Source organism: Oncorhynchus masou, chromosome 32 (genome assembly GCF_036934945.1).
Source record: "Oncorhynchus masou masou isolate Uvic2021 chromosome 32, UVic_Omas_1.1, whole genome shotgun sequence".
Lineage (NCBI taxonomy): Eukaryota > Metazoa > Chordata > Actinopteri > Salmoniformes > Salmonidae > Oncorhynchus > Oncorhynchus masou.
Genome location: NC_088243.1, coordinates 91,464,639 through 91,491,762, shown reverse-complemented (window position 1 = coordinate 91,491,762; position 27,124 = coordinate 91,464,639).

Sequence of the window (27,124 nt, the reverse complement as noted above, 5' to 3'; positions counted from 1 at the left end):
TATAGAGGAGTGTGACTGTATATATCAACAGCTTAATAGAGGAGTGTGACTGTAGTTATCAACAGCTCTATAGAGGAGTGTGACTGTAATTATCAACAGCTTTATAGAGGAGTGTGACTGTAGATATCAACAGCTTTATAGAGGAGTGTGACTGTAATTATCAACAGCTTTATAGAGGAGTGTGACTGTAATTATCAACAGCTTTATAGAGGAGTGTGACTGTAATTATCAACAGCTTTATAGAGGAGTGTGACTGTAGTTATCAACAGCTGTATAGAGGAGTTTGACTGTAGATATCAACAGCTTTATAGAGGAGTGTGACTGTAATTATCAACAGCATTATAGAGGAGTGTGACTGTAATTATCAACAGCTTTATAGAGGAGTGTGACTGTAATTATCAACAGCTTTATAGAGGAGTGTGACTGTAATTATCAACAGCTTTATAGAGGAGTGTGACTGTTGTTATCAACAGCTTTATAGAGGAGTGTGACTGTAGATATCAACAGCTTTATTGAGGAGTGTGATTGTAATTATCAACAGCTTTATAGAGGAGTGTGACTGTAATTATCACCAGCTTTATAGAGGAGTGTGACTGTAATTATCAACAGCTTTATAGAGGTATGTGACTGTAGTTATCAACAGCTTTATAAAGGAGTGTGACTGTAATTATCAACAGCTTTATAGAGGAGTGTGACTGTAGTTATCAGCTCTTTATTGAGGAGTGTGACTGTAGTTATCAACAACTTTATAGAGGAGTGTGACTGTAATTATCAACAGCTTTATATAGGAGTGTGACTGTAGATATCAACAGCTTTATAGAGGAGTGTGACTGTAATAATCAACAGCTTTATAGAGGAGTGTGACTGTAGTTATCAACAGCTGTATAGAGGAGTTTGACTGTAATTATCAACAGCTTTATAGAGGAGTGTGACTGTAATTATCAACAGCTTTTTAGAGGAGTGTGACTGTAATTATCAACAGCTTTATAGAGGAGTGTGACTGTTGTTATCAACAGCTTTATAGAGGAGTGTGACTGTAGATATCAACAGCTTTATTGAGGAGTGTGATTGTAATTATCAACAGCTTTATAGAGGAGTGTGACTGTAATTATCAACAGCTTTATAGAGGAGTGTGACTGTAATTATCAACAGCTTTATAGAGGTATGTGACTGTAGTTATCAACAGCTTTATAAAGGAGTGTGACTGTAATTATCAACAGCTTTATAGAGGAGTGTGACTGTAGTTATCAGCACTTTATTGAGGAGTGTGACTGAAGTTATCAACAGCTTTATAGAGGAATGTGACTGTAATTATCAACAGCTTTATATAGGAGTGTGACTGTAGATATCAACAGCTTTATAGAGGAGTGTGACTGTAATTATCAACAGCTTTATAGAGGAGTGTGACTGTAGATATCAACAGCTTTATTGAGGAGTGTGATTCTAATTATCAACAGCTTTACAGAGGAGTGTGACTGTAATTATCAACAGCTTTATAGAGGAGTGTGACTGTAATTACCAACAGCTTTATAGAGGAATGTGACTGTAGTTATCAACAGCTTTATAAAGGAGTGTGACTGTAATTATCAACAGCTTTATAGAGGAGTGTGACTGTAGTTATCAGCACTTTATTGAGGAGTGTGACTGTAGTTATCAACAGCTTTATAGAGGAGTGTGACTGTAATTATCAACAGCATTATAGAGGAGTGTGACTGTAATTATCAACAGCTTTATAGAGGAGTGTGACTGTAATTATCAACAGCTTTTTAGAGGAGTGTGACTGTTGTTATCAACAGCTTTATAGAGGAGTGTGACTGTAGATATCAACAGCTTTATTGAGGAGTGTGATTGTAATTATCAACAGCTTTATAGAGGAGTGTGACTGTAATTATCAACAGCTTTATAGAGGAGTGTGACTGTAATTATCAACAGCTTTATAGAGGTATGTGACTGTAGTTATCAACAGCTTTATAGAGGAGTGTTACTGTAATTATTAACAGCTTTATATAGGAGTGTGACTGTAGATATCAACAGCTTTATAGAGGAGCGTGACTGTAGTTATCAACAGCTTTATAGAGGAGTGTGACTGTAGATATCAACAGCTTTATAGAGGAGTGTGACTTTAGTTATCAACAGCTGTATTGAGAAGTGTGACTGTAATTATCAACAGCTTTATAGAGGAGTATGACTGTAGACATCAACAGCTTTATAGAGGAGTGTGACTGTAATTATCAACAGCTTTATAGAGGAGTGTGCCTGTAGTTATCAACAGCTTTATAGAGGAGTGTGACTGTATATATCAACAGCTTAATAGAGGAGTGTGACTGTAGTTATCAACAGCTCTATAGAGGAGTGTGACTGTAATTATCAACAGCTTTATAGAGGAGTGTGACTGTAGATATCAACAGCTTTATAGAGGAGTGTGCCTGTAGTTATCAACAGCTTTATAGAGGAGTGTGACTGTAATTATCAACAGCTTTATAGAGGAGTGTGCCTGTAGTTATAAACAGCTTTATAGAGGAGTGTGACTGTATATATCAATAGCTTAATAGAGGAGTGTGACTGTAGTTATCAACAGCTCTATAGAGGAGTGTGACTGTAATTATCAACAGCTTTATAGAGGAGTGTGACTGTAGATATCAACAGCTTTATAGAGGAGTGTGACTGTAATTATCAACAGCTTTATAGAGGAGTGTGACTGTAATTATCAACAGCTTTATAGAGGAGTGTGACTGTAATTATCAACAGCTTTATAGAGGAGTGTGACTGTTGTTATCAACAGCTTTATAGAGGAGTGTGACTGTAGATATCAACAGCTTTATTGAGGAGTGTGATTGTAATTATCAACAGCTTTATAGAGGAGTGTGCCTGTAGTTATAAACAGCTTTATAGAGGAGTGTGACTGTATATATCAATAGCTTAATAGAGGAGTGTGACTGTAGTTATCAACAGCTCTATAGAGGAGTGTGACTGTAATTATCAACAGCTTTATAGAGGAGTGTGACTGTAGATATCAACAGCTTTATAGAGGAGTGTGACTGTAATTATCAACAGCTTTATAGAGGAGTGTGACTGTAATTATCAACAGCTTTATAGAGGAGTGTGACTGTAATTATCAACAGCTTTATAGAGGAGTGTGACTGTTGTTATCAACAGCTTTATAGAGGAGTGTGACTGTAGATATCAACAGCTTTATTGAGGAGTGTGATTGTAATTATCAACAGCTTTATAGAGGAGTGTGACTGTAATTATCAACAGCTTTATAGAGGAGTGTGACTGTAATTATCAACAGCTTTATAGAGGAGTGTGACTGTAATTATCAACAGCTTTATAGAGGAGTGTGACTGTTGTTATCAACAGCTTTATAGAGGAGTGTGACTGTAGATATCAACAGCTTTATTGAGGAGTGTGATTGTAATTATCAACAGCTTTATAGAGGAGTGTGACTGTAATTATCAACAGCTTTATAGAGGAGTGTGACTGTAATTATCAACAGCTTTATAGAGGTATGTGACTGTAGTTATCAACAGCTTTATAAAGGAGTGTGACTGTAATTATCAACAGCTTTATAGAGGAGTGTGACTGTAGTTATCAGCACTTTATTGAGGAGTGTGACTGTAGTTATCAACAGCTTTATAGAGGAGTGTGACTGTAATTATCAACAGCTTTATATAGGAGTGTGACTGTAGATATCAACAGCTTTATAGAGGAGTGTGACTGTAATTATCAACAGCTTTATAGAGGAGTGTGACTGTAGATATCAACAGCTTTATTGAGGAGTGTGATTGTAATTATCAACAGCTTTACAGAGGAGTGTGACTGTAATTATCAACAGCTTTATAGAGGAGTGTGACTGTAATTACCAACAGCTTTATAGAGGAATGTGACTGTAGTTATCAACAGCTTTATAAAGAAGTGTGACTGTAATTATCAACAGCTTTATAGAGGAGTGTGACTGTAGTTATCAGCACTTTATTGAGGAGTGTGACTGTAGTTATCAACAGCTTTATAGAGGAGTGTGACTATAATTATCAACAGCATTATAGAGGAGTGTGACTTTAATTATCAACAGCTTTATAGCGGAGTGTGACTGTAATTATCAACAGCTTTTTAGAGGAGTGTGACTGTAATTATCAACAGCTTTATAGAGGAGTGTGACTGTTGTTATCAACAGCTTTATAGAGGAGTGTGACTGTAATTATCAACAGCTTTATAGAGGAGTGTGACTGTAGATATCAACAGCTTTATTGAGGAATGTGATTGTAATTGTCAACAGCTTTACAGAGGAGTGTGACTGTAATTACCAACAGCTTTATAGAGGAATGTGACTGTAGATATCAACAGCTTTATAAAGGAGTGTGACTGTAATTATCAACAGCTTTATAGAGGAGTGTGACTGTAGTTATCAGCACTTTATTGAGGAGTGTGACTGTAGTTATCAACAGCTTTATAGAGGAGTGTGACTGTAATTATCAACAGCTTTATAGAGGAGTGTGACTGTAGATATCAACAGCTTTATAGAGGAGTGTGACTGTAGATATCAGCAGCTGTATAGAGGATTTTGACTGTAATTATCAACAGCTTTATAGAGGAGTGTGACTGTAGATATCAACAGCTTTATAGAGGAGTGTGACTGTAGTTATCAACAGCTTTAGCAAGGAGTGTGACTAGATATCAACAGCTTTTTAAAGAAGTGTGACTGTAATTATCAACAACTTTATAGAGGAGTGTGACTGTAATTATCAACAGCTTTATAGAGGAGTGTGACTGTAATTGTCACGACTTCTGCCAAAGTCGTTGCCTCTCCTTGTTCGGGCGGTGCTCGGCGTGCGACGTCACCGGTCTTCTAGCCATCATTGATCCATTTTTCATTTTCCATTGGTTTTGTCTTGTCTTCCCACACACCTGTTTTCAATCCCATGCATTACCTGTTGTGTATTTAACCCTCTGTTTCCCCTCATGTCTTTGTCAGAGATTGTTTTATTGTAAGTGTAGTTTTATGTTGTATAGGTGCGCGTCGGGTCCTCGTACCCATGTTTGTTTATGTATGTACCTTTTATGGTTATGGAGCATGTTACGTGGACTTTATTAAAAGACTCAATTTTACACTCCGTTTGACTCTCCTGCGCCTGACTTCCCTGCCACCTATACACATATGCCTGACAGTAATTATCACATTTTTTTTTAGAGGAGTGTGACTGTAGTTATCAACAGCTTTAGCGAGGAGTGTGACTAGATATCAACAGCTTTATAGAGGAGTGTGACTGTAATTATCAACAGCTTTATAGAGGAGTGTGACTGTAATTATCAACAGCTTTATAGAGGAGTGTGACTGTAATTATCAACAGCTTTATAGAGGAGTGTGACTGTAGTTATCAACAGCTTTATAGAGGAGTGTGACTGTAGTTATCAACAGCTTTATAGAGGAGTTTGACTGTAGATATCAACAGCTTTATAGAGGAGTGTGACTTTAATTATCAACAGCATTATAGAGGAGTGTGACTGTACTTATCAACAGCTTTATAGAGGAGTGTGACTGTAATTATCAACAGCTTTATATTGGAGTGTGTGTGTTAAACACTCAAAGAATTTGGCTGCCTAAATATGGTTCCCAATCAGAGACAACGATAAACACCTGCCTCTGATTGAGAACCACTTCAGACAGACATAGACTTATCTAGAACACCCTACTTAGCTGCAATCCCAATACAAGACACACCACATACAAAAACCCATGCCACACCCTGGCATGACCAAATAAATGAAAAAATAAATAAAAATACTTCGACCAGGGCGTGACAGACATGATAATCTCTACATAAATGACATGATATTCCCTATATAAATGTCGTGATATTCCCTATATAAATGACGTGATATTCCCTATATAAATTATATAATATTCCCAATATAATGACATGCTATTCCCTATATAAATGACATGATAATCTCTACACAAATTATATGATATTCCCTATATAAATGGCATGATATTCCCTATATAAATGACATGATAATCTCTACATAAATTATATGATATTCTCTATATAAGTGACATCATATTCCCTATATAAATGACATGATATTCCCTATATAAATGACATGATAATCTCTACATAAATGACATGATATTCCCTATATAAATGACATGATATTCCCTATATAAATGACATGGTAATCTCTACATAAATGACATGATATTCCCTATATAAATGACATGATATTCCCTATATAAATGACATGATAATCTCTACATAAATGACATGATATTCCCTATATAAATGATATGATAATCTCTACATAAATGACATGATATTCCCTATATAAATGATATGATAATCTCTACATAAATGACATGATAATCCCTATATAAATGATATGATAATCTCTACATAAATGACATGATAATCCCTATATAAATGATATGATAATCTCTACATAAATGACATGATATTCCCTATATAAATGACATGATATTCCCTATATAAATTATATGATAATCTCTACATAAATGACATGATATTCCCTATATAAATGATATGATATTCCCTATATAAATGACATGATATTCTCTCTATAAATGATATGATATTCCTTTTATATTTGACATTACTCTTGAACAACGGCTGTAGTGTACGAACGGTTTGACCTACAAACTACTGTAGGCCAAACCTCTCAATGGAAAAGGGAGGCGTTCACAAACAGGAGTTAGATATGGAGTAGTTAAATATGTGTTTATTATATATCTATATATACAGTATATATACATATTATACAGTGCCTTGCAAAAGTATTCGGCCCCCTTGAACTTTGCGACCTTTTGCCACATTTCAGGCTTCAAACATAAAGATATAAAACTGTATTTTTTGTGAAGAATCAACAACAAGTGGGACACAATCATGAAGTGGAACGACATTTATTGGATATTTCAAACTTTTTTTAACAAATCAAAAACTGATAAATAAACCTACAACTACGCTACGGTCACAAGACGCAGGCCTCCTAATTGTCCCTAGAATTTCTAAGCAAACAGCTGGAGGCAGGCCTTTCTCCTATAGAGCTCCATTTTTATGGAATGGTCTGCCTACCCAGTCCACCTGGCCGTGCTTCTGCTCCAGTTTCACCTGTTCTGCCTGCGGCTATGGAACCCTGACCTGTTCACTGGATATGCTACCTGTCCCAGACCTGCTGTTTTCAACTCTCTAGAGACAGCAGGAGCGGTAGAGATACTCTCAATGATCGGCTATGAAAAGCCAACTGACATTTACTCTTGATGTGCTGACCTGTTGCACCCTCTACAACTACTGATTATTATTTGACCCTGCTGGTCATCAATGAACATTTGAACATCTTGGCCATGTTCTGTTATAATCTCCACCCGGCACAGCCAGCCCTTATAGCCTGGTTCCTCTCTAGGATTCTTCCTAGGTTTTGGCCTTTCTAGGGAATTTTTCCGAGCCACTGTGCTTCTGTTTCTGTACAGCACTTTGAGATAGCTGATCTACGAAGGGCTAAATAAATAAATTTGATTTGATAAATACATTTGATTTGATTTGAGAGATTATTAAAATTATTGACAATGCTATTTGGCCCTACACAGAGAGTACACAGCGGCAGAATACCTGACCACTGTGACTGACCCAAAATTAAGGAAAGCTTTGACTATGTACAGACTCAGCGAGCATAGCCTTGCTATTGAGAAAGGACGCCGTAGGCAGACATGGCTCTCAAGAGAAGACAGGCTATGTGCTCACTGCCCACAAAATGAGGTGGAAACTGAGCTGCACTTCCTAACCTCCTGCCCAATCTATGACCATATTAGAGAGACATATTTCCCTCAGATTACAAAGATCCACAAAGAATTCGAAAACAAATCCAATTTTGAAAAACTCCCATATCTACTGGGTGAAATTCCACAGTGTGCCATCAGAGCAGCAAGATTTGTGACCTGTTGCCACGAGAAAAGGGCAACCAGTGAAGAACACGCACCATTGTAAATACAACCCATATCTATGCTTATTTATTTTATCTTGTGTCCTTTACCATTTGTACATTGTAAAAACACTGTATATATATATATATATATATATATATATATATATATATATATATATATGACATTTCTAATGTCTTTATTGTTTTGAAACTTCTGTATGTGTGATGTCTACTGTTAATTTTTATTGTTTATTTCACTTTATATATTATCTACCTTACTTGCTTTGGCAATGTTAACACATGTTACCCATGCCAATAAAGCCCCTTGAATTGAATTGAATTGAATTGAGAGGTAGAGAGGGAGAGAGAGAGGTAGAGAGAGAGAGGTAGAGAGAGGGAGAGAGGGAGAGACAGAGAGAGAGGTAGAGAGAGAGAGAGGTAGAGAGAGATATTAAGGGTTTCATTTGGGAGAGAGAGCGAGAGAGAGAGAGACAGAGAGACAGAGAGAAACAGAGAGAGAGGTAGAGAGAGACACTAAGGGTTTCATTCGGGAGAGAGAGAGAGAGAGGTAGAGAGAGAGAGACAGAGAGAGAGGGAGAGAGGGAGAGAGAGACAGAGAGAGAGAGAGAGAGAGAGAGAGAGAGAGAGAAAGACAGAGAGAGGCAGAGAGAGAGAGATAGTGAGAGACACTAAGGGTTTCATTCAGGAGAGAGAGAGAGGTAGAGGGAGAGAGAGAGAGAGAGAGAGAGAGAGAGAGAGAGAGAGAGAGAGGTAGAGAGAGACATTAAGGGTTTCATTCAGGAGAGAGAGAGAGAGAGAGAGGTAGAGAGAGAGAGAGAGAGAGAGAGAGAGGTAGAGAGAGACACTAAGGGTTTCATTCAGGAGAGAGAGAGAGGTAGAGGAGAGAGAGAGAGAGAGAGAGAGAGACATTAAGGGTTTCATTGAGGAGAGAGTGAGAGAGAGGTAGAGGGAGAGAGAGAGAGAGAGAGAGAGAGAGAGAGAGGTAGAGAGAGACATTAAGGGTTTCATTCAGGAGAGAGAGAGAGAGGTAGAGAGAGAGAGATAGAGAGAGAGAGTGAGAGGTAGAGAGAGACATTAAGGGTTTCATTCAGGAGAGAGAGAGAGAGAGAGGTAGAGGGGGAGAGAGAGAGAGAGAGAGAGAGAGAGAAAGAGAGAGAGAGAGAGAGAGGGAGAGAGGGAGAGAGAGAGAGAGAGAGAGAGAGAGAGAGAGAGAGAGAGAGAGAGAGAGAGAGAGAGAGACTAAGGGTTTCATTTGGGAGTCTCGTGGTGCCCCAGATCCTAATTAGTTAATTGTTACATGTTTCATTTAATTGGGTAACAATTAAATATATTTAGTTGATTAAATAAATAACAGTCATAAGATTAATGAAAGTAAAGTGAGGATAGTGTCTTCACACAAACACTCACTCGCACACACACGCGCATGCACGCACACACACACACACACACACACACACACACACACACACACAGTAATAGATTTGTCCTTCATAAGGTATAACAACAGACTACCTGCGGACTCCACTAGCCAACATTACAACCCTATATAACCCTGTGTAGCCCCGTATAACCCTGTAAAGTAGAATAGTTACAGGGGAGAGGAGGGGGATTAATGAGCCAATTGTAAACTGGGGATTGTTAGGTGACTATGATGGTTTGAGGGCCAGATTGGGAATTTAACACCCCTACTCTTACAATAAGTACCATGGGATCTTTAATGACCTCAGAGAGTCAGGACACCGGTTTAACATCCCATCTGAAAGACGGCACCCTACACAGGGCAGTGTCCCCAATCACTGCCCTGGGGCATTGGGATATTTTTTTAGACCAGAGGAAAGAGTTCCTCCTAGTGGCCCTCCAACATCACTTCCAGCAGCAGCACCAGTTAAAGACAGGTGGAACTAACTTCCTCTCTTCTCCCATCCAGGAACTGACCAGGACCAACCCTGCTTAGCTTCAGAAGCAAGACAGCAGTGGTATGCAGGGTGGTATGCTGCTGGCAAAGTGGATGAGTGGACCACTTCAGAGCCAGGTGGGCCTTGTTAAAAAGTAGTACACTATATAGGTAAGAGGGTACCATTCAGCCTTGGCTACCATTCTGCACTCTCTCTCTCTCTCTCTCTCTCTCTCTCTCTCTCTCTCTCTCTCCCCCTCTCTCTCTACGTCTCTCTCTCTCTCCTCTCTCTCTATTTCTCTCTCTTTCTAAGTCTCTCTCTCTCTCTCTCTCTCCCCATCTCTCCTCTCAGAGCACCCGAAGACAAAAAAAAAACTCCTGGAATATTTTCTTAATAGTTTGAACTATGAACTATTAGACCATTTTATCATTAGAATGCAGATGAGAATGTGTTCAATTATTGGCCTACTGTGTCCTTCTTTTCATTGAAATGACTAATTGGTCTTGTATTTTGCCCTGAGGCGAGGTCCCTCACACAGATCTCCTATAAATGGGGGTTATATATATAGAGTTATGAAACGTAGTACGGATACATCTACATCGCAATAATAACACATATAGAATTCATGCATGGGAATGTCCTTCATTTGGTAAGTAATACAAAATAAATCAGTTGAATTCATTGCTCTTATCACAACGCTAGCGTGAGCCTGGGGGAGGGAGCGATGGGGGGAGAGTGAATAATGGGGGAGAGAGGGGGAGAGGGGCAGAGAAAGGGGGGAGAGAGGGGGACAGAGGGAAAGAGAGAGAGAACAGGAGAGGACAGAGGTGTAGAGAGAAGGGGGTAGAGAAGGGGGAGAAAGGGAGGAGAGAGGGAGGAGAGAGAGAAGAGAGAGAGAGGAGAGAGGGAGGAGAGAGGGAGGAGAGAGTGGGGAGCGAGGGAGGAGAGAGGGAGAGAGAGGGAGGAGAGGGAGGAGAGAGGGAGGTGAGGGAGGAGAGAGGGAGGAGAGAGGTGAGAGAGAGAGGAGAGAGGGAGGAGAGAAAGGGGTGAGAGTGGGGACAGAGGGAGAGAGAGAGGAGAGAGGGAGAGAGAGAGGGAGAGAGAGAGGAGATAGTGGGGAGAGAGAGGAGAGAGAGAGGAGAGAGTGGGGATGAGGAGCACTGATAGGAATGGATTGGTTCTATCGGAGACACCAGTTAAAGACAGGTGGAACTAACTTCCTCTCTTCTGCTCCCCTCCAGTCTCACTCTCTCCTCTTCCCCTTTCTCCCACTCCATCCAGTCACCCTCTCCCGCTCTCCCACTTCATCCAGTCACCCTCTCCCACTCTCCCACTCCATCCTGTCTCCCTCTCCCGCTCTCCCACTTCATCCAGTCTCCCTCTCCCACTCTCCCACTCCATCCTGTCTCCCTCTCCCGCTCTCCCACTCCATCCCACATCTGTTTCCCCCTCCACCTATCCCCTTCCCTCCAGTCTCTATATCCCCTTCTCCTTCTCTCTCCATTATCTCTCTCCCCTCTCTCCCTTTCTCAAAGTCTCTCTCTACCCCTCTCCTCCTCCCTCCAGTCTCTCTCTACCCCTTTCCTCCTCCCTCCAGTCTCTCTCGCCCCTCTTCCAAAGCCTTGCCCTAAAACTCAACAGGGGGCTTGAAATGATATTAATTAAGATGTTTCTGGAACCAATTGACACGAGATATGGCTCTGTTTTCATGTGCTGGACCAACAAGCACATCACAAAGAGGAACAGCTGTGTTACCATGCCTGGTGTGAATCTGGTTGGACGTGTGTTATGGCCCCCCTGTCTGTCAGTGGCCAACCACGTTGCAAGTACACACGATGAGAGAAAACCTCTACTTTGATCAGTGTTTATAGCCTCTCCCCCAGCATGTCTACCTGTAGGGGCGGCAGGTAGCCTAGTGGTTAGAGTGTAGAGGCGGCAGGTAGCCTAGTGGTTAGAGTGTAGAAGGCGGCAGGTAGCCTAGTGGTTAGAGTGTAGAGGCGGCAGGTAGCCTAGTGGTTAGAGTGTAGGGGCGGCACGTAGCCTAGTGGTTAGAGTGTAGGGGCGGCAGGTAGCCTAGTGGTTAGAGTGTAGGGGCGGCAGGTAACCTAGTGGTTAGAGTGTAGGGGCGGCAGGTAGCCTAGTGGTTAGAGTGTAGGGGCGGCAGGTAGCCTAGTGGTTAGAGTGTAGGGGCGGCAGGTAGCCTACTGGTTAGAGAGTAGGGGCGGCAGGTAGCCTAGTGGTTAGAGTGTAGGGGCGGCAGGTAGCCTAGTGGTTAGAGGGTAGGGGCGGTAGCCTAGTGGTTAGAGTGTAGGGGTGGCAGGTAGCCTAGTGGTTAGAGTGTAGGGGAGACACGTAGCCTCGTGGTTAGAGTGTAGGGGTGGCAGGTAGCCTAGTGGTTAGAGTGTAGGGGCGGCAGGTAGCCTACTGGTTAGAGAGTAGGGGCGGCAGGTAGCCTAGTGGTTAGAGTGTAAGGGCGGCAGGTGGCCTAGTGGTTAGAGGGTAGGGGCGGTAGCCTAGTGGTTAGAGTGTAGGGGTGTCAGGTAGCCTAGTGGTTAGAGTGTAGGTGGGCGGCAAGTAGCCTAGTGGTTAGAGTGTAGGGGCGGCAGGTAGCCTACTGGTTAGAGTGTAGGGGCGGCACGTAGCCTTGTGGTTAGAGTGTAGAGGCGGCAGGTAGCCTAGTGGTTAGAGTGTAGAGGGGCGGCAGGTAGACTAGTGGTTAGAGTGTAGGGGCGGCAGGTAGCCTAGTGGTTAGATTGTAGGGGCGGTAGGTAGCCTAGTGGTTAGAGAGTAGGGGCGGCAGGTAGCCTGGTGGTTAGAGTGTAGGGGCGGCAGGTAGCCTAGTGGTTAGAGGGTAGGGGCGGTAGCCTAGTGGTTAGAGTGTAGGGGTGGCAGGTAGCCTAGTGGTTAGAGTATAGGGGAGACAGGTAGCCTCGTGGTTAGAGTGTAGGGGTGGCAGGTAGCCTAGTGGTTAGAGTGTAGGGGCGGCAGGTAGCCTACTGTTTAGAGTGTAGGGGCGGCAGGTAGCCTACTGGTTAGAGAGTAGGGGCGGCAGGTAGCCTAGTGGTTAGAGGGTAGGGGCGGTAGCCTAGTGGTTAGAGTGTAGGGGTGGCAGGTAGCCTAGAGGTTAGAGTGTAGGGGAGACACGTAGCCTCGTGGTTAGAGTGTAGGGGTGGCAGGTAGCCTAGTGGTTAGAGTGTAGGGGCGGCAGGTAGCCTACTGGTTAGAGAGTAGGGGCGGCAGGTAGCCTAGTGGTTAGAGTGTAGGGGCGGCAGGTAGCCTAGTGGTTAGAGTGTAGGGGTGTCAGGTAGCCTAGTGGTTAGAGTGTAGGGGTGTCAGGTAGCCTAGTGGTTAGAGTGTAGGGGGGAGGCAAGTAGCCTAGTGGTTAGAGTGTAGGGGCGGCAGGTAGCCTACTGGTTAGAGTGTAGGGGCGGCACGTAGCCTTGTGGTTAGAGTGTAGAGGCGGCAGGTAGCCTAGTGGTTAGAGTGTAGAGGGTGGCAGGTAGCCTTGTGGTTAGAGTGTAGGGGGGCGGCAGGTAGACTAGTGGTTAGAGTGTAGGGGTGGCAGGTAACCTAGTGGTTAGAGTGGAGGGGCGGCAGGTAGCCTAGTGGTTAGATTGTAGGGGCGGTAGGTAGCCTAGTGGTTAGAGAGTAGGGGCGGCAGGTAGCCTGGTGGTTAGAGAGTAGGGGCGGCAGGTAGCCAAGTGATTAGAGTGTAGAGGCATCAGGTAGCCTAGTGTTTAGAGTGTTGAGGGGGAAGGTAGCCTAGTAGTTAGAGTGTAGGGGGGGACGGGTAGCCTAGTGATTATAGTGTTGGGGGGCAAGTAGCCTAGTGTTTAGAGTGTAGGGGCAGCAGGTAGCCTAGTGGTTAGAGTGAAGAGGGTGGCAGGTAGCCTAGTGGTTGGAGTGTAGAGGGTGGCAGGTTGCCTAGTGGTTAGAGTGTAGGGGAGACAGGTAGCCTCGTGGTTAGAGTGTAGGGGTGGCAGGTAGCCTAGTGGTTAGAGTGTAGGGGCGGCAGGTAGCCTACTGGTTAGAGAGTAGGGGCGGCAGGTAGCCTAGTGGTTAGAGTGTAGGGGCGGCAGGTAGCCTAGTGGTTAGAGGTTTGGGGCGGTAGCCTAGTGGTTAGAGTGTAGGGGTGTCAGGTAGCCTAGTGGTTAGAGTGTAGGGGGGCGGCAAGTAGCCTAGTGGTTAGAGTGTAGGGGCGGCAGGTAGCCTACCGGTTAGAGTGTAGGGGCGGCACGTAGCCTTGTGGTTAGAGTGTAGAGGCGGCAGGTAGCCTACTGGTTAGAGTGTAGAGGGTGGCAGGTAGCTTTGTGGTTAGAGTGTAGGGGCGGCAGATAGCCTTGTGGTTAGAGTGTAGGGGGGCGGCAGGTAGACTAGTGGTTAGAGTGTAGGGGTGGCAGGTAACCTAGTGGTTAGAGTGGAGGGGCGGCAGGTAGCCTAGTGGTTAGATTGTAGGGGCGGTATGTAGCCTAGTGGTTAGAGTGTAGGGGCGGCAGGTAGCCTAGTGGTTAGAGGGTTGGGGCGGTAGCCTAGTGGTTAGAGTGTAGGGGTGTCAGGTAGCCTAGTGGTTAGAGTGTAGGGGGGCGGCAAGTAGCCTAGTGGTTAGAGTGTAGGGGCGGCAGGTAGCCTACTGGTTAGAGTGTAGGGGCGGCACGTAGCCTTGTGGTTAGAGTGTAGAGGCGGCAGGTAGCCTACTGGTTAGAGTGTAGAGGGTGGCAGGTAGCTTTGTGGTTAGAGTGTAGGGGCGGCAGATAGCCTTGTGGTTAGAGTGTAGGGGGGCGGCAGGTAGACTAGTGGTTAGAGTGTAGGGGTGGCAGGTAACCTAGTAGTTAGAGTGGAGGGGCGACAGGTAGTCTTCTGGTTAGAGAGTAGGGGCGGCAGGTAGCCTAGTGGTTAGAGAGTAGGGGCGGCAGGTAGCCTAGTGGTTAGAGTGTAGATGGGGTAGGTAGCCTAGTGGTTAGAGTGTAGGGGGGGGGCAGGGAGCCTAGTGGTCAGAGTGTAGGGGCGGCAGGCAGCCTAGTGGTTAGAGTGTAGAGGAAGGCAGCTAGCCTAGTGGTTAGAGTGTAGAGGGTGGCAGGTTGTCTAGTGGTTAGCGGGTGGTAGGTAGCCTAGTGGTTAGAGTGTAGAGGCGGCAGGTAGCCTAGTGGTTAGAGTGTAGAGGGGGCAGGTAGCCTAGTGGTTCGAGTGTAGTGGGGGCAGGTAGCCTAGTGGTTAGAGTGTAGGGAGGGGGGCAGGTAGCCTAGTGGTTAGAGTGTAGGGGGGGGGCAGGTAGTCTAGTGGTTAGAGTATTGGGGGGACAGGTAGCCTATTGGCTAGAGTGTTGAGCCAGTAACCAGCAGGTAGCCTAGTGGTTAGAGTGTAGAGGGGGTAGGTAGCCTAGTGGTTAGCGTTTTGGGCCAGTAACCAGAAAGGTTGCAACATTGTAATCCCCGAGCTCACAAGGTAAAAAAATAAATCATTTATCGTTCTGAACAAGGCAGTTATAACCCACTGTTTATTGGTCGTCATTGCAAATAAGAATTTGTTCTTTAATGAGTTGCCTTGTTAAATGCATTAACGTGAAGACACTGTACAGATCATTTCTATATTCACTAGCTTTGGAAAACAGCTTACTAAGAGTAAATCATCTCTGAGCTCACAGCAACTTGAACATAATGAAAAAATTGATGTAATAAATGACTAGCCACTTAATATAATGTTTACATATCCTACATTACTCATCTCATATGTATATACTGTACTCTATACCATCTATTGCATCTTGCCTATGCCGCATGGCCATCGCTCATCCATATATTTATATGTACATATTCTCATTCACCCCTTTAGATTTGAGTGTATCAGGTAGTTGTTGTGAAATTGTTAGATTACTTGTTAGATATTACTGCACTGTTGGAACTAGAAGCATAAGCATTTCGCTACACTCGCATTAACATCTGCTAACCATGTGTATGTGACCAATAACATCTGCTAACCATGTGACCAATAACATCTGCCAACCATGTGTATGTGACCAATAACATCTGCTAACCATGTGACCAATAACATCTGCCAACCATGTGTATGTGACCAATAACATCTGCTAACCATGTATATGTGACCAATAACATCTGCTAACCATGTGACCAATAACATCTGCCAACCATGTGTATGTGACCAATAATATCTGCTAACCATGTGTATGTGACCAATAACATCTGCTAACCATGTGACCAATAACATCTGCCAACCATGTGTATGTGACCAATAACATCTGCTAACCATGTATATGTGACCAATAACATCTGCTAACCATGTGACCAATAACATCTGCCAACCATGTGTATGTGACCAATAATATCTGCTAACCATGTGTATGTGACCAATAACTTCTGCTAACCATGTGTATGTGACCCAATAACATTTGATATGATTTGATTTGGGTCAGATCCTTCTCTAAAACAATGGCACGCAAGTCCTTGGTACCATCAGAACCTACACGTATTGCGTCTCTCTCATGACTCGCATGCTAGCACGTTTGTCACATCATCCAAGTCAGTTGTCCAGACCTGTCCAGCTCTGGACCCACTTGGGAAATTAGAACCTATTTTCTCATGAACCTGAACTGAGACGCTGTGACTGTGCGTTGTTCTGTTTTCTTCGTTTCAGTCTCTGTTGTTTTCCTCTTGGAGCATCACCAGTGTACACATACTAACCTAATATTGTCAACTTCGTTCTGCTGACGTTGCAGTACGTGGGTGTCCGTCCAGTGCATGATGGGAATAATCTGCTTTTCATCTCATTTCCAAGGAGATGTCTGTAGGCATGTGTTGTAACCTGTGTTTGACCAGGATCTGTGTTGTAACTTGTGTTTGACCAGGATCTGTGTTTTAACTTGTGTTTGACCAGGATCTGTGTTGTAACCTGTGTTCTAACTTGTGTTTGACCAGGATCTGTGTTGTAACCTATGTTTGACCAGGATCTGTGTTGTAACCTGTGTTGTAACCTGTGTTTGACCAGGATCTGTGTTGTAACTTGTGCTTGACCAGGATCTGTGTTGTAACCTGTGATTGATCAGGATCTGTGTTGTAACTTGTGTTTGACCAGGATCTGTGTTGTAACCTGTGTTGTAACCTGTGTTTGACCAGGATCTGTGTTGTAACCTGTGTTTGACCAGGATCTGTGTTGTAACCTGTGTTGTAACTTGTGTTTGACCAGGATCTGTGTTGTAACCTGTGTTTGACCAGGATCTGTGTTGTAACCTGTGTTTGACCAGGATCTGTGTTGTAACCTGTGATTGACCAGGATCTGTGTTGTAACCTGTGTTTGACCAGGATCTGTGTTGTAACCTGTGTTTGACCAGGATCTGTGTTGTAACCTGTGATTGACCAAGATCTGTGTTGTAATCTGTGATTGATCAGGATCTGTGTTGTAACCTGTGTTGTAACTTGTGTTTGACCAGGATCTGTGTTGTAACCTGTGTTTTAACTTGTGTTTGACCAGGATCTGTGTTGTAACTTGTGCTTGACCAGGATCTGTGTTGTAACCTGTGTTTGACCAGGATCTGTGTTGTAACCTGTGTTGTAACTTGTGTTTGACCAGGATCTGTGTTGTAACCTGTGTTTGACCAGGATCTGTGTTGTAACCTGTGATTGACCAGGATCTGTGTTGTAACCTGTGTTTGACCAGGATCTGTGTTGTAACCTGTGTTTGACCAGGATCTGTGTTGTAACCTGTGATTGACCAGGATCTGTGTTGTAACCTGTGTTTGACCAGGATCTGTGTTGTAACCTGTGTTTGACCAGGATCTGTGTTGTAACCTGTGTTGTAACCTGTGTTTGACCAGGATCTGTGTTGTAACCTGTGTTTGACCAGGATCTGTGTTGTAACCTGTGTTTGACCAGGATCTGTGTTGTAACCTGTGTTTGACCAGGATCTGTGTTGTAACCTGTGTTTGACCAGGATCTGTGTTGTAACCTGTGTTTGACCAGGATCTGTGTTGTAACCTGTGATTGACCAAGATCTGTGTTGTAATCTGTGATTGATCAGGATCTGTGTTGTAACCTGTGTTGTAACTTGTGTTTGACCAGGATCTGTGTTGTAACCTGTGTTTGACCAGGATCTGTGTTGTAACCTGTGTTTGACCAGGATCTGTGTTGTAACCTGTGATTGACCAAGATCTGTGTTGTAATCTGTGATTGATCAGGATCTGTGTTGTAACCTGTGTTGTAACTTGTGTTTGACCAGGATCTGTGTTGTTTAGCAGATAAAAGATGGTGGTGAAATCCAAAGTAAGATTGAACAGGACATGAAAGTTAAAAACACAACATTTGACTTTTGAACACTTGTGCTTGTTTTTTGACAAATAAAATTATGTTTAGACAGAGAGTACTTGGCTTTGAAATCATGTTTATATAGGTTTGCTTTGAAAGCATGTTTATATAGGTTGGCTTTGAAATCATGTTTATATAGGTTGGCTTTGAAAGCATGTTTATATAGAAAGTACTTGGCTCTTCCTTGACTTGGTGACATAATTAGCACCCATTAGTGTGGTGGTGGTGGGGAGATGGTGCTGTAGAAATGGTGAGGTGTGAGTGTCAGGATATCGTCATAGCTCAGGCTGGACACATTGGCAGTCGGGATCTCTAGTCTCCACTCCATCATGGTTCCCCGTAATCCAAACAGTTGGTTGAATAACCATCTTTTGAGTATTCAGAGATAAAACACTGAAGTTCTTACAACTGGCATGGAAATGACTTGAGTCACCAGCGATGTAAAGAGGTATGTAAGGGAACAGGTATGGAAGGCTGATTAAGTGTTGGTGTCTGAAACGAGTGGATTTAGAGCGTGGAAAGTACAAAAATTAGTCACCGTATGAAATGATACCCTATTCTCTGTTTAGTGCACTACTTTAGACCAGGGTCTATGGTGAATAGGGTCCATAGGGAATAGGGCCCATAGTGAATAGGGTCCATAGTGAATAGAGCCCGCAGTGAATAGAGTCCATAGTGAATAGAGTCCATAGTGAATATAGTCCATAGTGAATAGAGCCCATAGTGAATAGAGTCCATAGTGAATAGAGTCCATAGTGAATAGAGTCCATAGTGAATAGAGCCCATAGTGAATAGAGTCCATAGTGAATAGGGTCCATAGTGAATAGAGCCCGCAGTGAATAGAGTCCATAGTAAATAGAGTCCATAGTGAATATAGTCCATAGTGAATAGAGCCCATAGTGAATAGAGTCCATAGTGAATAGAGTCCATAGTGAATAGAGCCATAGTGAATAGAGCCATAGTGAATAGAGCCCATAATGAATAGAGACCATAGTGAATAGAGCCCATAGTGAATAGAGCCCATAATGAATAGAGTCCATAGTGAATAGAGCCCATAGTGAATAGAGTCCATAGTGAATATGGCCCATAGTGAATAGAGCCCATAGTGAATAGGGCCCATAGTGAATAGGGCCCATAGTGAATAGGGCCCATAGTGAATAGGGCCCATTGTGAATTGGGCCCATAGTGAATTGGGCCCATAGTGAATAGAGCCCATAGTGAATAGAGCCCGCAGTGAATAGAGTCCATAGTGAATAGAGTCCATAGTGAATATAGTCCATAGTGAATAGAGCCCATAGTGAATAGAGTCCATAGTGAATAGAGTCCATAGTGAATAGAGTCCATAGTGAATAGAGCCCATAGTGAATAGAGTCCATAGTGAATAGGGTCCATAGTGAATAGAGCCCGCAGTGAATAGAGTCCATAGTGAATAGAGTCCATAGTGAATATAGTCCATAGTGAATAGAGCCCATAGTGAATAGAGTCCATAGTGAATAGAGTCCATAGTGAATAGAGCCATAGTGAATAGAGCCATAGTGAATAGAGCCCATAATGAATAGAGACCATAGTGAATAGAGCCCATAGTGAATAGAGCCCATAATGAATAGAGTCCATAGTGAATAGAGCCCATAGTGAATAGAGTCCATAGTGAATATGGCCCATAGTGAATAGAGCCCATAGTGAATAGGGCCCATAGTGAATAGGGCCCATAGTGAATAGGGCCCATAGTGAATAGGGCCCATTGTGAATTGGGCCCATAGTGAATTGGGCCCATAGTGAATAGAGTCCATAGTGAATAGAGTCCATAGTGAATAGAGTCCATAGTGAATAGAGTCCATAGTGAATAGAGCCATAGTGAATAGAGCCATAGTGAATAGAGCCCATAATGAATAGAGACCATAGTGAATAGAGCCCATAGTGAATAGAGCCCATAATGAATAGAGTCCATAGTGAATAGAGCCCATAGTGAATAGAGTCCATAGTGAATATGGCCCATAGTGAATAGAGCCCATAGTGAATAGGGCCCACAGTGAATAGGGCCCATAGTGAATAGGGCCCATAGTGAATAGGGCCCATTGTGAATTGGGCCCATAGTGAATTGGGCCCATAGTGAATAGAGCCCATAGTGAATAGGGCCCATATTAAATATGGCCCATTGTGAATTGGGCCCATAGTGAATAGGGCCCATAGTGAATAGGGCCCATTGTGAATTGTGCCCATAGTGAATAGAGCCCATAGTGAATAGGGCCCATAGTGAATATGGCCCATTGTGAATTGGGCCCATAGTGAATAGAGCCCATAGTGAATAGGGCCCATATTGAATATGGCCCATTGTGAATTGGGCCCATAGTAAATAGGGCCCATTGTGAATAGGGAACATATTGAAAATGGCCCATTGTGAATAGAGCCCATAGTGAATAGAGCCCATAGTGAATAGGGCCCATAGTGAATAGAGCCCATAGTGAATAGGGCCCATAGTGAATAGGGCCCATGGCGAATTGGGCCCATAGTGAGTGGTCAAACATAGACAGCTATTGTGAAAGAAAAATGACATATTTACCTGATTTGTTTGACATTGATAGTCGACAATTGGTACTTAACAAATATTAAGACATCTCTGTTCTATTGATGCTGTGTTTCTGTAACGGGATGGATTCCACTCTAGTTTCCTGCACTTAGTCTGGATGAATGGTCAAGTAAAATGTGTTTCGCTAGAGAAAACTTCAACTGACAATTGATTTACAGCCGGCATTCCATAGACAAGACATGGTGGTGTGTGACTCGAGATAGAGATAGCCTGGAAGAGGTTAGGACCAAGCTTCAATGTCTCTTATCATCCTGGCATCTGGGAAACTAAACCGGGGGCAGGTTAACACTGCACCGGGTTTAGCTGACCATGGGATAAACCCAGGATGGCTTGTGGTGCCATCCTGGGTGACTAAGCCATGACTAAGCATGTTTAGTGTCAGCTATATAAGAACTCTGCGTTGTCTGTAAAGGAAAGGCTCTCTGCAACACACACTTCAGTGTGCTGTCAACAAAGCTTCATTATTGAAAATAATTCATTGATATTAAATAAAGATGATTGTTTGAAGAAATTATAAAATCTCTCTTTCCACAACAATATATAGGGATTAGGATGGCGTTCTGGACGCATCCGCAGCCTCTTCATCGAGAGGTGTTTAGTTCAGTACTCAGCCTCTTCATCATGTGGTGTTTAGTTCAGTACTCAGCCTCTTCATCAAGAGGTGTTTAGTTCAGTTCTCAGCCTCTTCATCAAGAGGTGTTTAGTTCAGTTCTCAGCCTCTTCATCAAGAGGTGTTTAGTTCAGTTCTCAGCCTCTTCATCATGTGGTGTTTAGTTCAGTACTCAGCCTCTTCATCAAGAGGTGTTTAGTTCAGTACTCAGCCTCTTCATCAAGAGGTGTTTAGTTCAGTACTCAGTCTCTTCATCAAGAGGTGTTTAGTTCAGTACTCAGCCTCTTCATCAAGAGGTGTTTAGTTCAGTTCTCAGTCTTCATCAAGAGGTGTTTAGTTCAGTTCTCAGCCTCTTCATCAAGAGGTGTTTAGTTCAGTACTCAGCCTCTTCATCAAGAGGTGTTTAGTTCAGTACTCAGCCTCTTCATCATGAGGTGTTTAGTTCAGTACTCAGTCCCTTTAATAACTGAATTAAGACTACGTAACTACTACCAACCAATACGTCCTCTCCCTAGTGAATCCCCACATTAATAAACTGTTACTGAATCAACTACCTCAATATACACTGGATTAGGCTTACAAATTGACCACATTTGGTCTCCCCATTTGAGTTTGTTATGGGTACGCTGTGTGATAATAATGTGTGTGTGTGTCTCTCTCTGTGTGTGGGTGTCTATGTGAGTGTGTGTGTTTGTGTGTGTGTGCGTGTGGGGTGTGTGTGTGTGTGTGTGTGTGTGTGTGTGTGTGTGTGTGTGTGTGTGTGTGATGCATCTAAATGTATGATTTAACAGTAAATATCCCCCAGCTATAGCCTTATAAGACTTTAATGGAACCTGACGTTCTCTGCCTTGGTGAGACCGAAACCAATATAACCTGTAATACAGTTCTCTCTCTCTCTCTCTCTCTCTCTCTCTCTCTCTCTGCCTCTGTCATTCTCTCTCTCTCATTCTCTCTCTGCCTCTCTCTCTCTCTCTGCCTCTCTCTCTCTCTCTCTCTCTTCTCTCTCTCTCTCAGCCTCTCTCTCTCATTCTCTCTCTCTCTCTCTCTCTCTCTCTCTCTCTCTCTCTCAGCCTCTCTCTCTCATTCTCTCTCTCTCTCTCTCTCTCTCATTCTCTCTCTCTCTCATTCTCTCTCTCTCTCATTCTCTCTCTCTCTCATTCTGTATTCCACAACCACAACAATAAATGTCATCTATATAATGGACACCCTTGGCACACGGTGTGTGTGTGTGTGGGGGGGGGGCGTGGCAGAGGAAAAGATGGAGAGGCAGAAGGGGGAGGAAAGACAGAGGGGAGAGAGAAATGGGAAGGAGACATTGGGATGGTGGAGGCAGGGGGGCGAAGGCGGAGGGGGGGAGGAGAGTCAGAAGTGGGAGACATGGGGGGTATGGAAAGGCCGAGTGGGATGAGACATGGGGAGCAGAGAGGGGGAGAGAGAGACAAGGGGATGAGACATGGGGGTACGGAGAGGCAAGGGGAGCGAGGGAAGGGAAAGACAGAGAGAGTGAGAGTTAGAGAGAGGTTGGCCAATTTTTCCGAAATAAATTATCTCTACAGTGAAAAATAGCCAATCATTTCTGTGGCGACCTAAATGCCAGAACTGGACAAGAACCTGACACTCTCAGCACTCTCAGCACCCAGGGGGACAAACACCTACCTGGAGGTGACAGCATTCCCTCCCCCATATAACCCCCTAGGCACAACAACGACAACAAAAACAACAAAAACGGGTCACAACTCTTGCAGCTCTGTTGCACGCTGGGTATATCCATGGTCAATGATAGGCTACGAGGGGACTCGGTAGGAACGGTATGAACTGATTAAGAAATGCTATAGAAGGAAGGAAAGTCGTGTGGACAACTACAAAAGAAACAATTTGGCAACAACGAATTCAATCCCTTTCAGATACCTTCCGGGACAAAATGTTTCACTGTAATAGTGAAGGTGTAAACATGGAAGTAGAAAACCTAAACAGTACATTGTACCTCTCAGCTTCCCTATCGTACCTAAAAAATTCAAACAGACAATCTAAGAAAATGAACAACAATGACAAGTAGTTTGATGAAGAATGCAAAAACCTAAGAAAGAAATTGTTGAACTTGACCTTACGCCTTCACTATGGTGAATCACTAAAACATTACAGAAATACACTACAGAAAAAGAAGGAACACATCAGAAATCAGCTCAATGTAGTTGAAGAATCCATCCCGAAGTGGATCCTTTGTTCGGACCAGCACCCAGGACGTTGGATTTAATCCCAGAGGCCGACCCAAAACAACGTTGCCACAGAAGAGGTATACAGAGCGGCCTCTTGGTCAGGCTTCGAAGGCACAATGCCCACGGCTCCCGAGAATACTACTTGCCAATGTCCAGTCTCTAGACAACCAGCTGGATGAAATTAGGGCAAGGGTTGCCTTCCAGAGAGACATCAGAGATTGTAACATTCTCTGGTTAACGTAAACATCTCGGGATACGTTGTCAGAGTCAGTACAGCCACCGGGTTTCTGCGTCGAAGAAATAAACATCTCTCTGGGAAGTATGCATGATTAACAACTCATGGTGTAGCCATAACAACATACAGGAACTCAAGTCCTTCTGTTCACCAGACCTAGAATTCCTTACAATTAAATGCCGACCATATTGTCTCCCAAGAGAATTCTCGTCAGTTATCGTAACAGCTGTTTATATGTGTATATTTTAACAAGGCAAATTTGAGAACAAGGCTACCTAAATTCTATCAGCATATTGATTGCAGCACTCGAGCGGGCAATACGCTGGACCACTGCTACTCTAACTACCGCAATGCATACAAGACCCTCCCTTGCCCTCCCTTCCCCTCCCTTCGGCCAATGCAACCACAACTCCATCTTTCTCCTATCATCCTATAGGCAGTAACTCAAACAGGATGTACCAGTGACTAGAACCATTTAACAATCGGAATCGATGCTTCAAGATTGTTTTGATCTCATGGACTGGGAAATGTTCAGGGCAGCCTCAGAGAATAACATTGATCTATTTGCTCGGGGGGTGAGTTTATAAGGAAGTGAATAGGAGATGTTGTACCCATTGTGACTATTTAAACCTACCCTAACCAGAAACCATGGATGGATGGTGGCATTTGCGCAAAACTGAAAGTGCGAACCATCGCATTTAAGTATGGGAAAGAGGACTGGGAATAGGGCCGAAAGTAAACAGTGTAGTTATTCCCTCCACAAGGCAATCAAACAAGCTAAATGTCAATATAGGGATAAAGTGGAGTGGCAATTCAACGGCTAAGACACGAGACATATGTTACAGACTAAAAAAAGAAAACCAGCCACGTCCTGGACACCGACGTATTGCTTCCAGACAAACTAAACACCTTCTTCTCCCGTTTTGAGGATAACACAGTGCCACCGACGCGGCCCACTACCAAGGACTGAAGGCCCCCCTTCTCCTTCTCTGTGGCCGACATGACGTTTTAACGTGTTAACACTCGCAAGGCTGCTGGCCCAGACGGCGTCCCTAGCCACGTCCTCAGTGTATGCACAGGCCAGCTGGCTGGTGTGTTGATGGACATATTCAATTACTCTCTATTCCATTCTGCTGCCTCCACACACAACCTCTCACTCGACGTCAACATAGCAAAGGAGATGATCGTGGACTTCAGGAAACAGCAGAGGGAGCAGCCCCCCATCTACATCGAAGGGACTGTAGTGGAGAAGGTGGAAAGTTTTAAGTTCCTCGGCTTACACATCACAGACAAACTGAACACAGATAGCGTGGTGAAGAAGGCGCAACAGAGCCTCCTCAAACTCAGGAGGCTGAAGAAATGTTGCTTGTTATTGACAACAAGCTCAGTCCGATGATGCTGTGACACACTGCCCCAGGCCAGGACGAACCGTCCACCTCCAAATCAATCCCGCTCCAGAGTACAGGCCTCAGTGTAAGACTCATTCCTTCGACAATAAACGCAAATCAAAACCGCGACTTGACAGTGAAGAGCACTTTTTGCCAGTCCTGTCTGGTCCAGTCCCTCGGCCATCGCTCATCCCTATATTTATATGTAAATATTCTTATTCAATCCCTTGAGATGTTGTCAAGGCTTACTTCCTGGGAAGGAGAGGCGGACCAAACCGCGTGGTCATAGTTCATGGTTCATGGGGCAGCAGGGTAGCCTAGTGGTTAGAGCGTTGGACTAGTAACCGAAAGGTTGCAAGTTCGAATCCCCGAGCTGACAAGGTACCAATCTGTCGTTCTGCCCCTGAACAGGAAGCTAACCCACTGTTCCTAGGCCGTCATTGAAAATAATAATTTGTTCTTAACTGACTTGCCTGGTAAAATCAAGGTAAAAAAATAAAAAATGGTTCTTTAACAAGAAAGCTCAAACATGAACAAACTACAAAACAATAAACGTGAAAACCATAACAGTCCTAACTGGTGCATAAAACACAAAGACAGGAAACAATCACCCACAAAATACCCAAAGAATATGGCTGCCTAAATATGGTTCCCAATCAGAGACAACAAAAAACACCTGCCTCTGATTGAGAACCAATCTAGGCAACCATAGACTTACCTAGACACCTAAACTGAACACAACCCCATAAATCTACAAAAACCCCTAGACAAGGTAAAAACATAAATCACCTATGTCACACCCTGGCCTAACCAAAATAATAAAGAAAACAAAGATAACTAAGGCCAGGGCGTGACATATGTGTGTGTATTAGTTAGTTGTTGGGGAATTGTTTGATTACTTGTTAGATATTACTGCACTGTCGGGAACTAGAAGCACAAGCATTTCACTACACTCACATGAATATCTGCTAACCATGTGTATGTGACCAATCAAATATTATTTGATCAATTTTATTTGATTTAAAGCTGTGAACTATCTGAGAGACAACGCAAGGGCCTTCTATTCCATCAAAAGGAACATAATTTGGCATATCAATTAGGATCTTGCTAAAAAATACTTGAATAAGTTTTTGAACCGATTGCCCTTTATGGTTGTGAACTATGGGTTCTGCTCACCAACCATGAATTCACAAAATGGGACAAACACTAAATTGAGACTGCATGCAGAATTCTGCAAAAATATCTTCTGTGTACAACATGAAACACCAAATAATGCATGCAGAGCAGAATTAGGCCAATACCCGCTATTTACATAAATCCAGAACTGAGACGTTAAATTCTACAACCACCTAAAAGAAATTGATTCCCAAACCTTCCATAACAAAGCCATCACCTACAGAGAGATGAAGCTCGAGAAGAGTCCCCTAAGCAAGCTGGTCCTGAGGCTCTGTTCACAAACAAAAACAGACCCCACAGAGCCCCAAAACAGCAACACAATTAGACCCAAGAAAATCATGAGAAAACAAAAACATAATTATTTCCAATTTGTCAAATAATTAACGAAATACTGAAACAACTAGAAAGCTATTTGGCCCTAAACAGAGAGTACACAGTGGCAGAATACCTGCCCACTGTGACTGACCCTAAACAGAGAGTACACAGTGGCAGAATACCTGACCACTGTGACTGACACAAAATTAAGGAAAGCTTTGACTATGTACAGACTCAGTGAACATAGCCTTGCTATTGAGAAAGGCCGCCGTAGGCAGACATGGCTCTCAAGAGAAGACAGGCTATGTGCACAGTCGTGATGTGACTGCCATTCATGTGATGATGGTTCTTTTATAAAATCAATTAACTATGTTGAATTATTACATGATTCAATTAATCATGTAACAATTAACTCATTAGCAATCTTGGGGCAC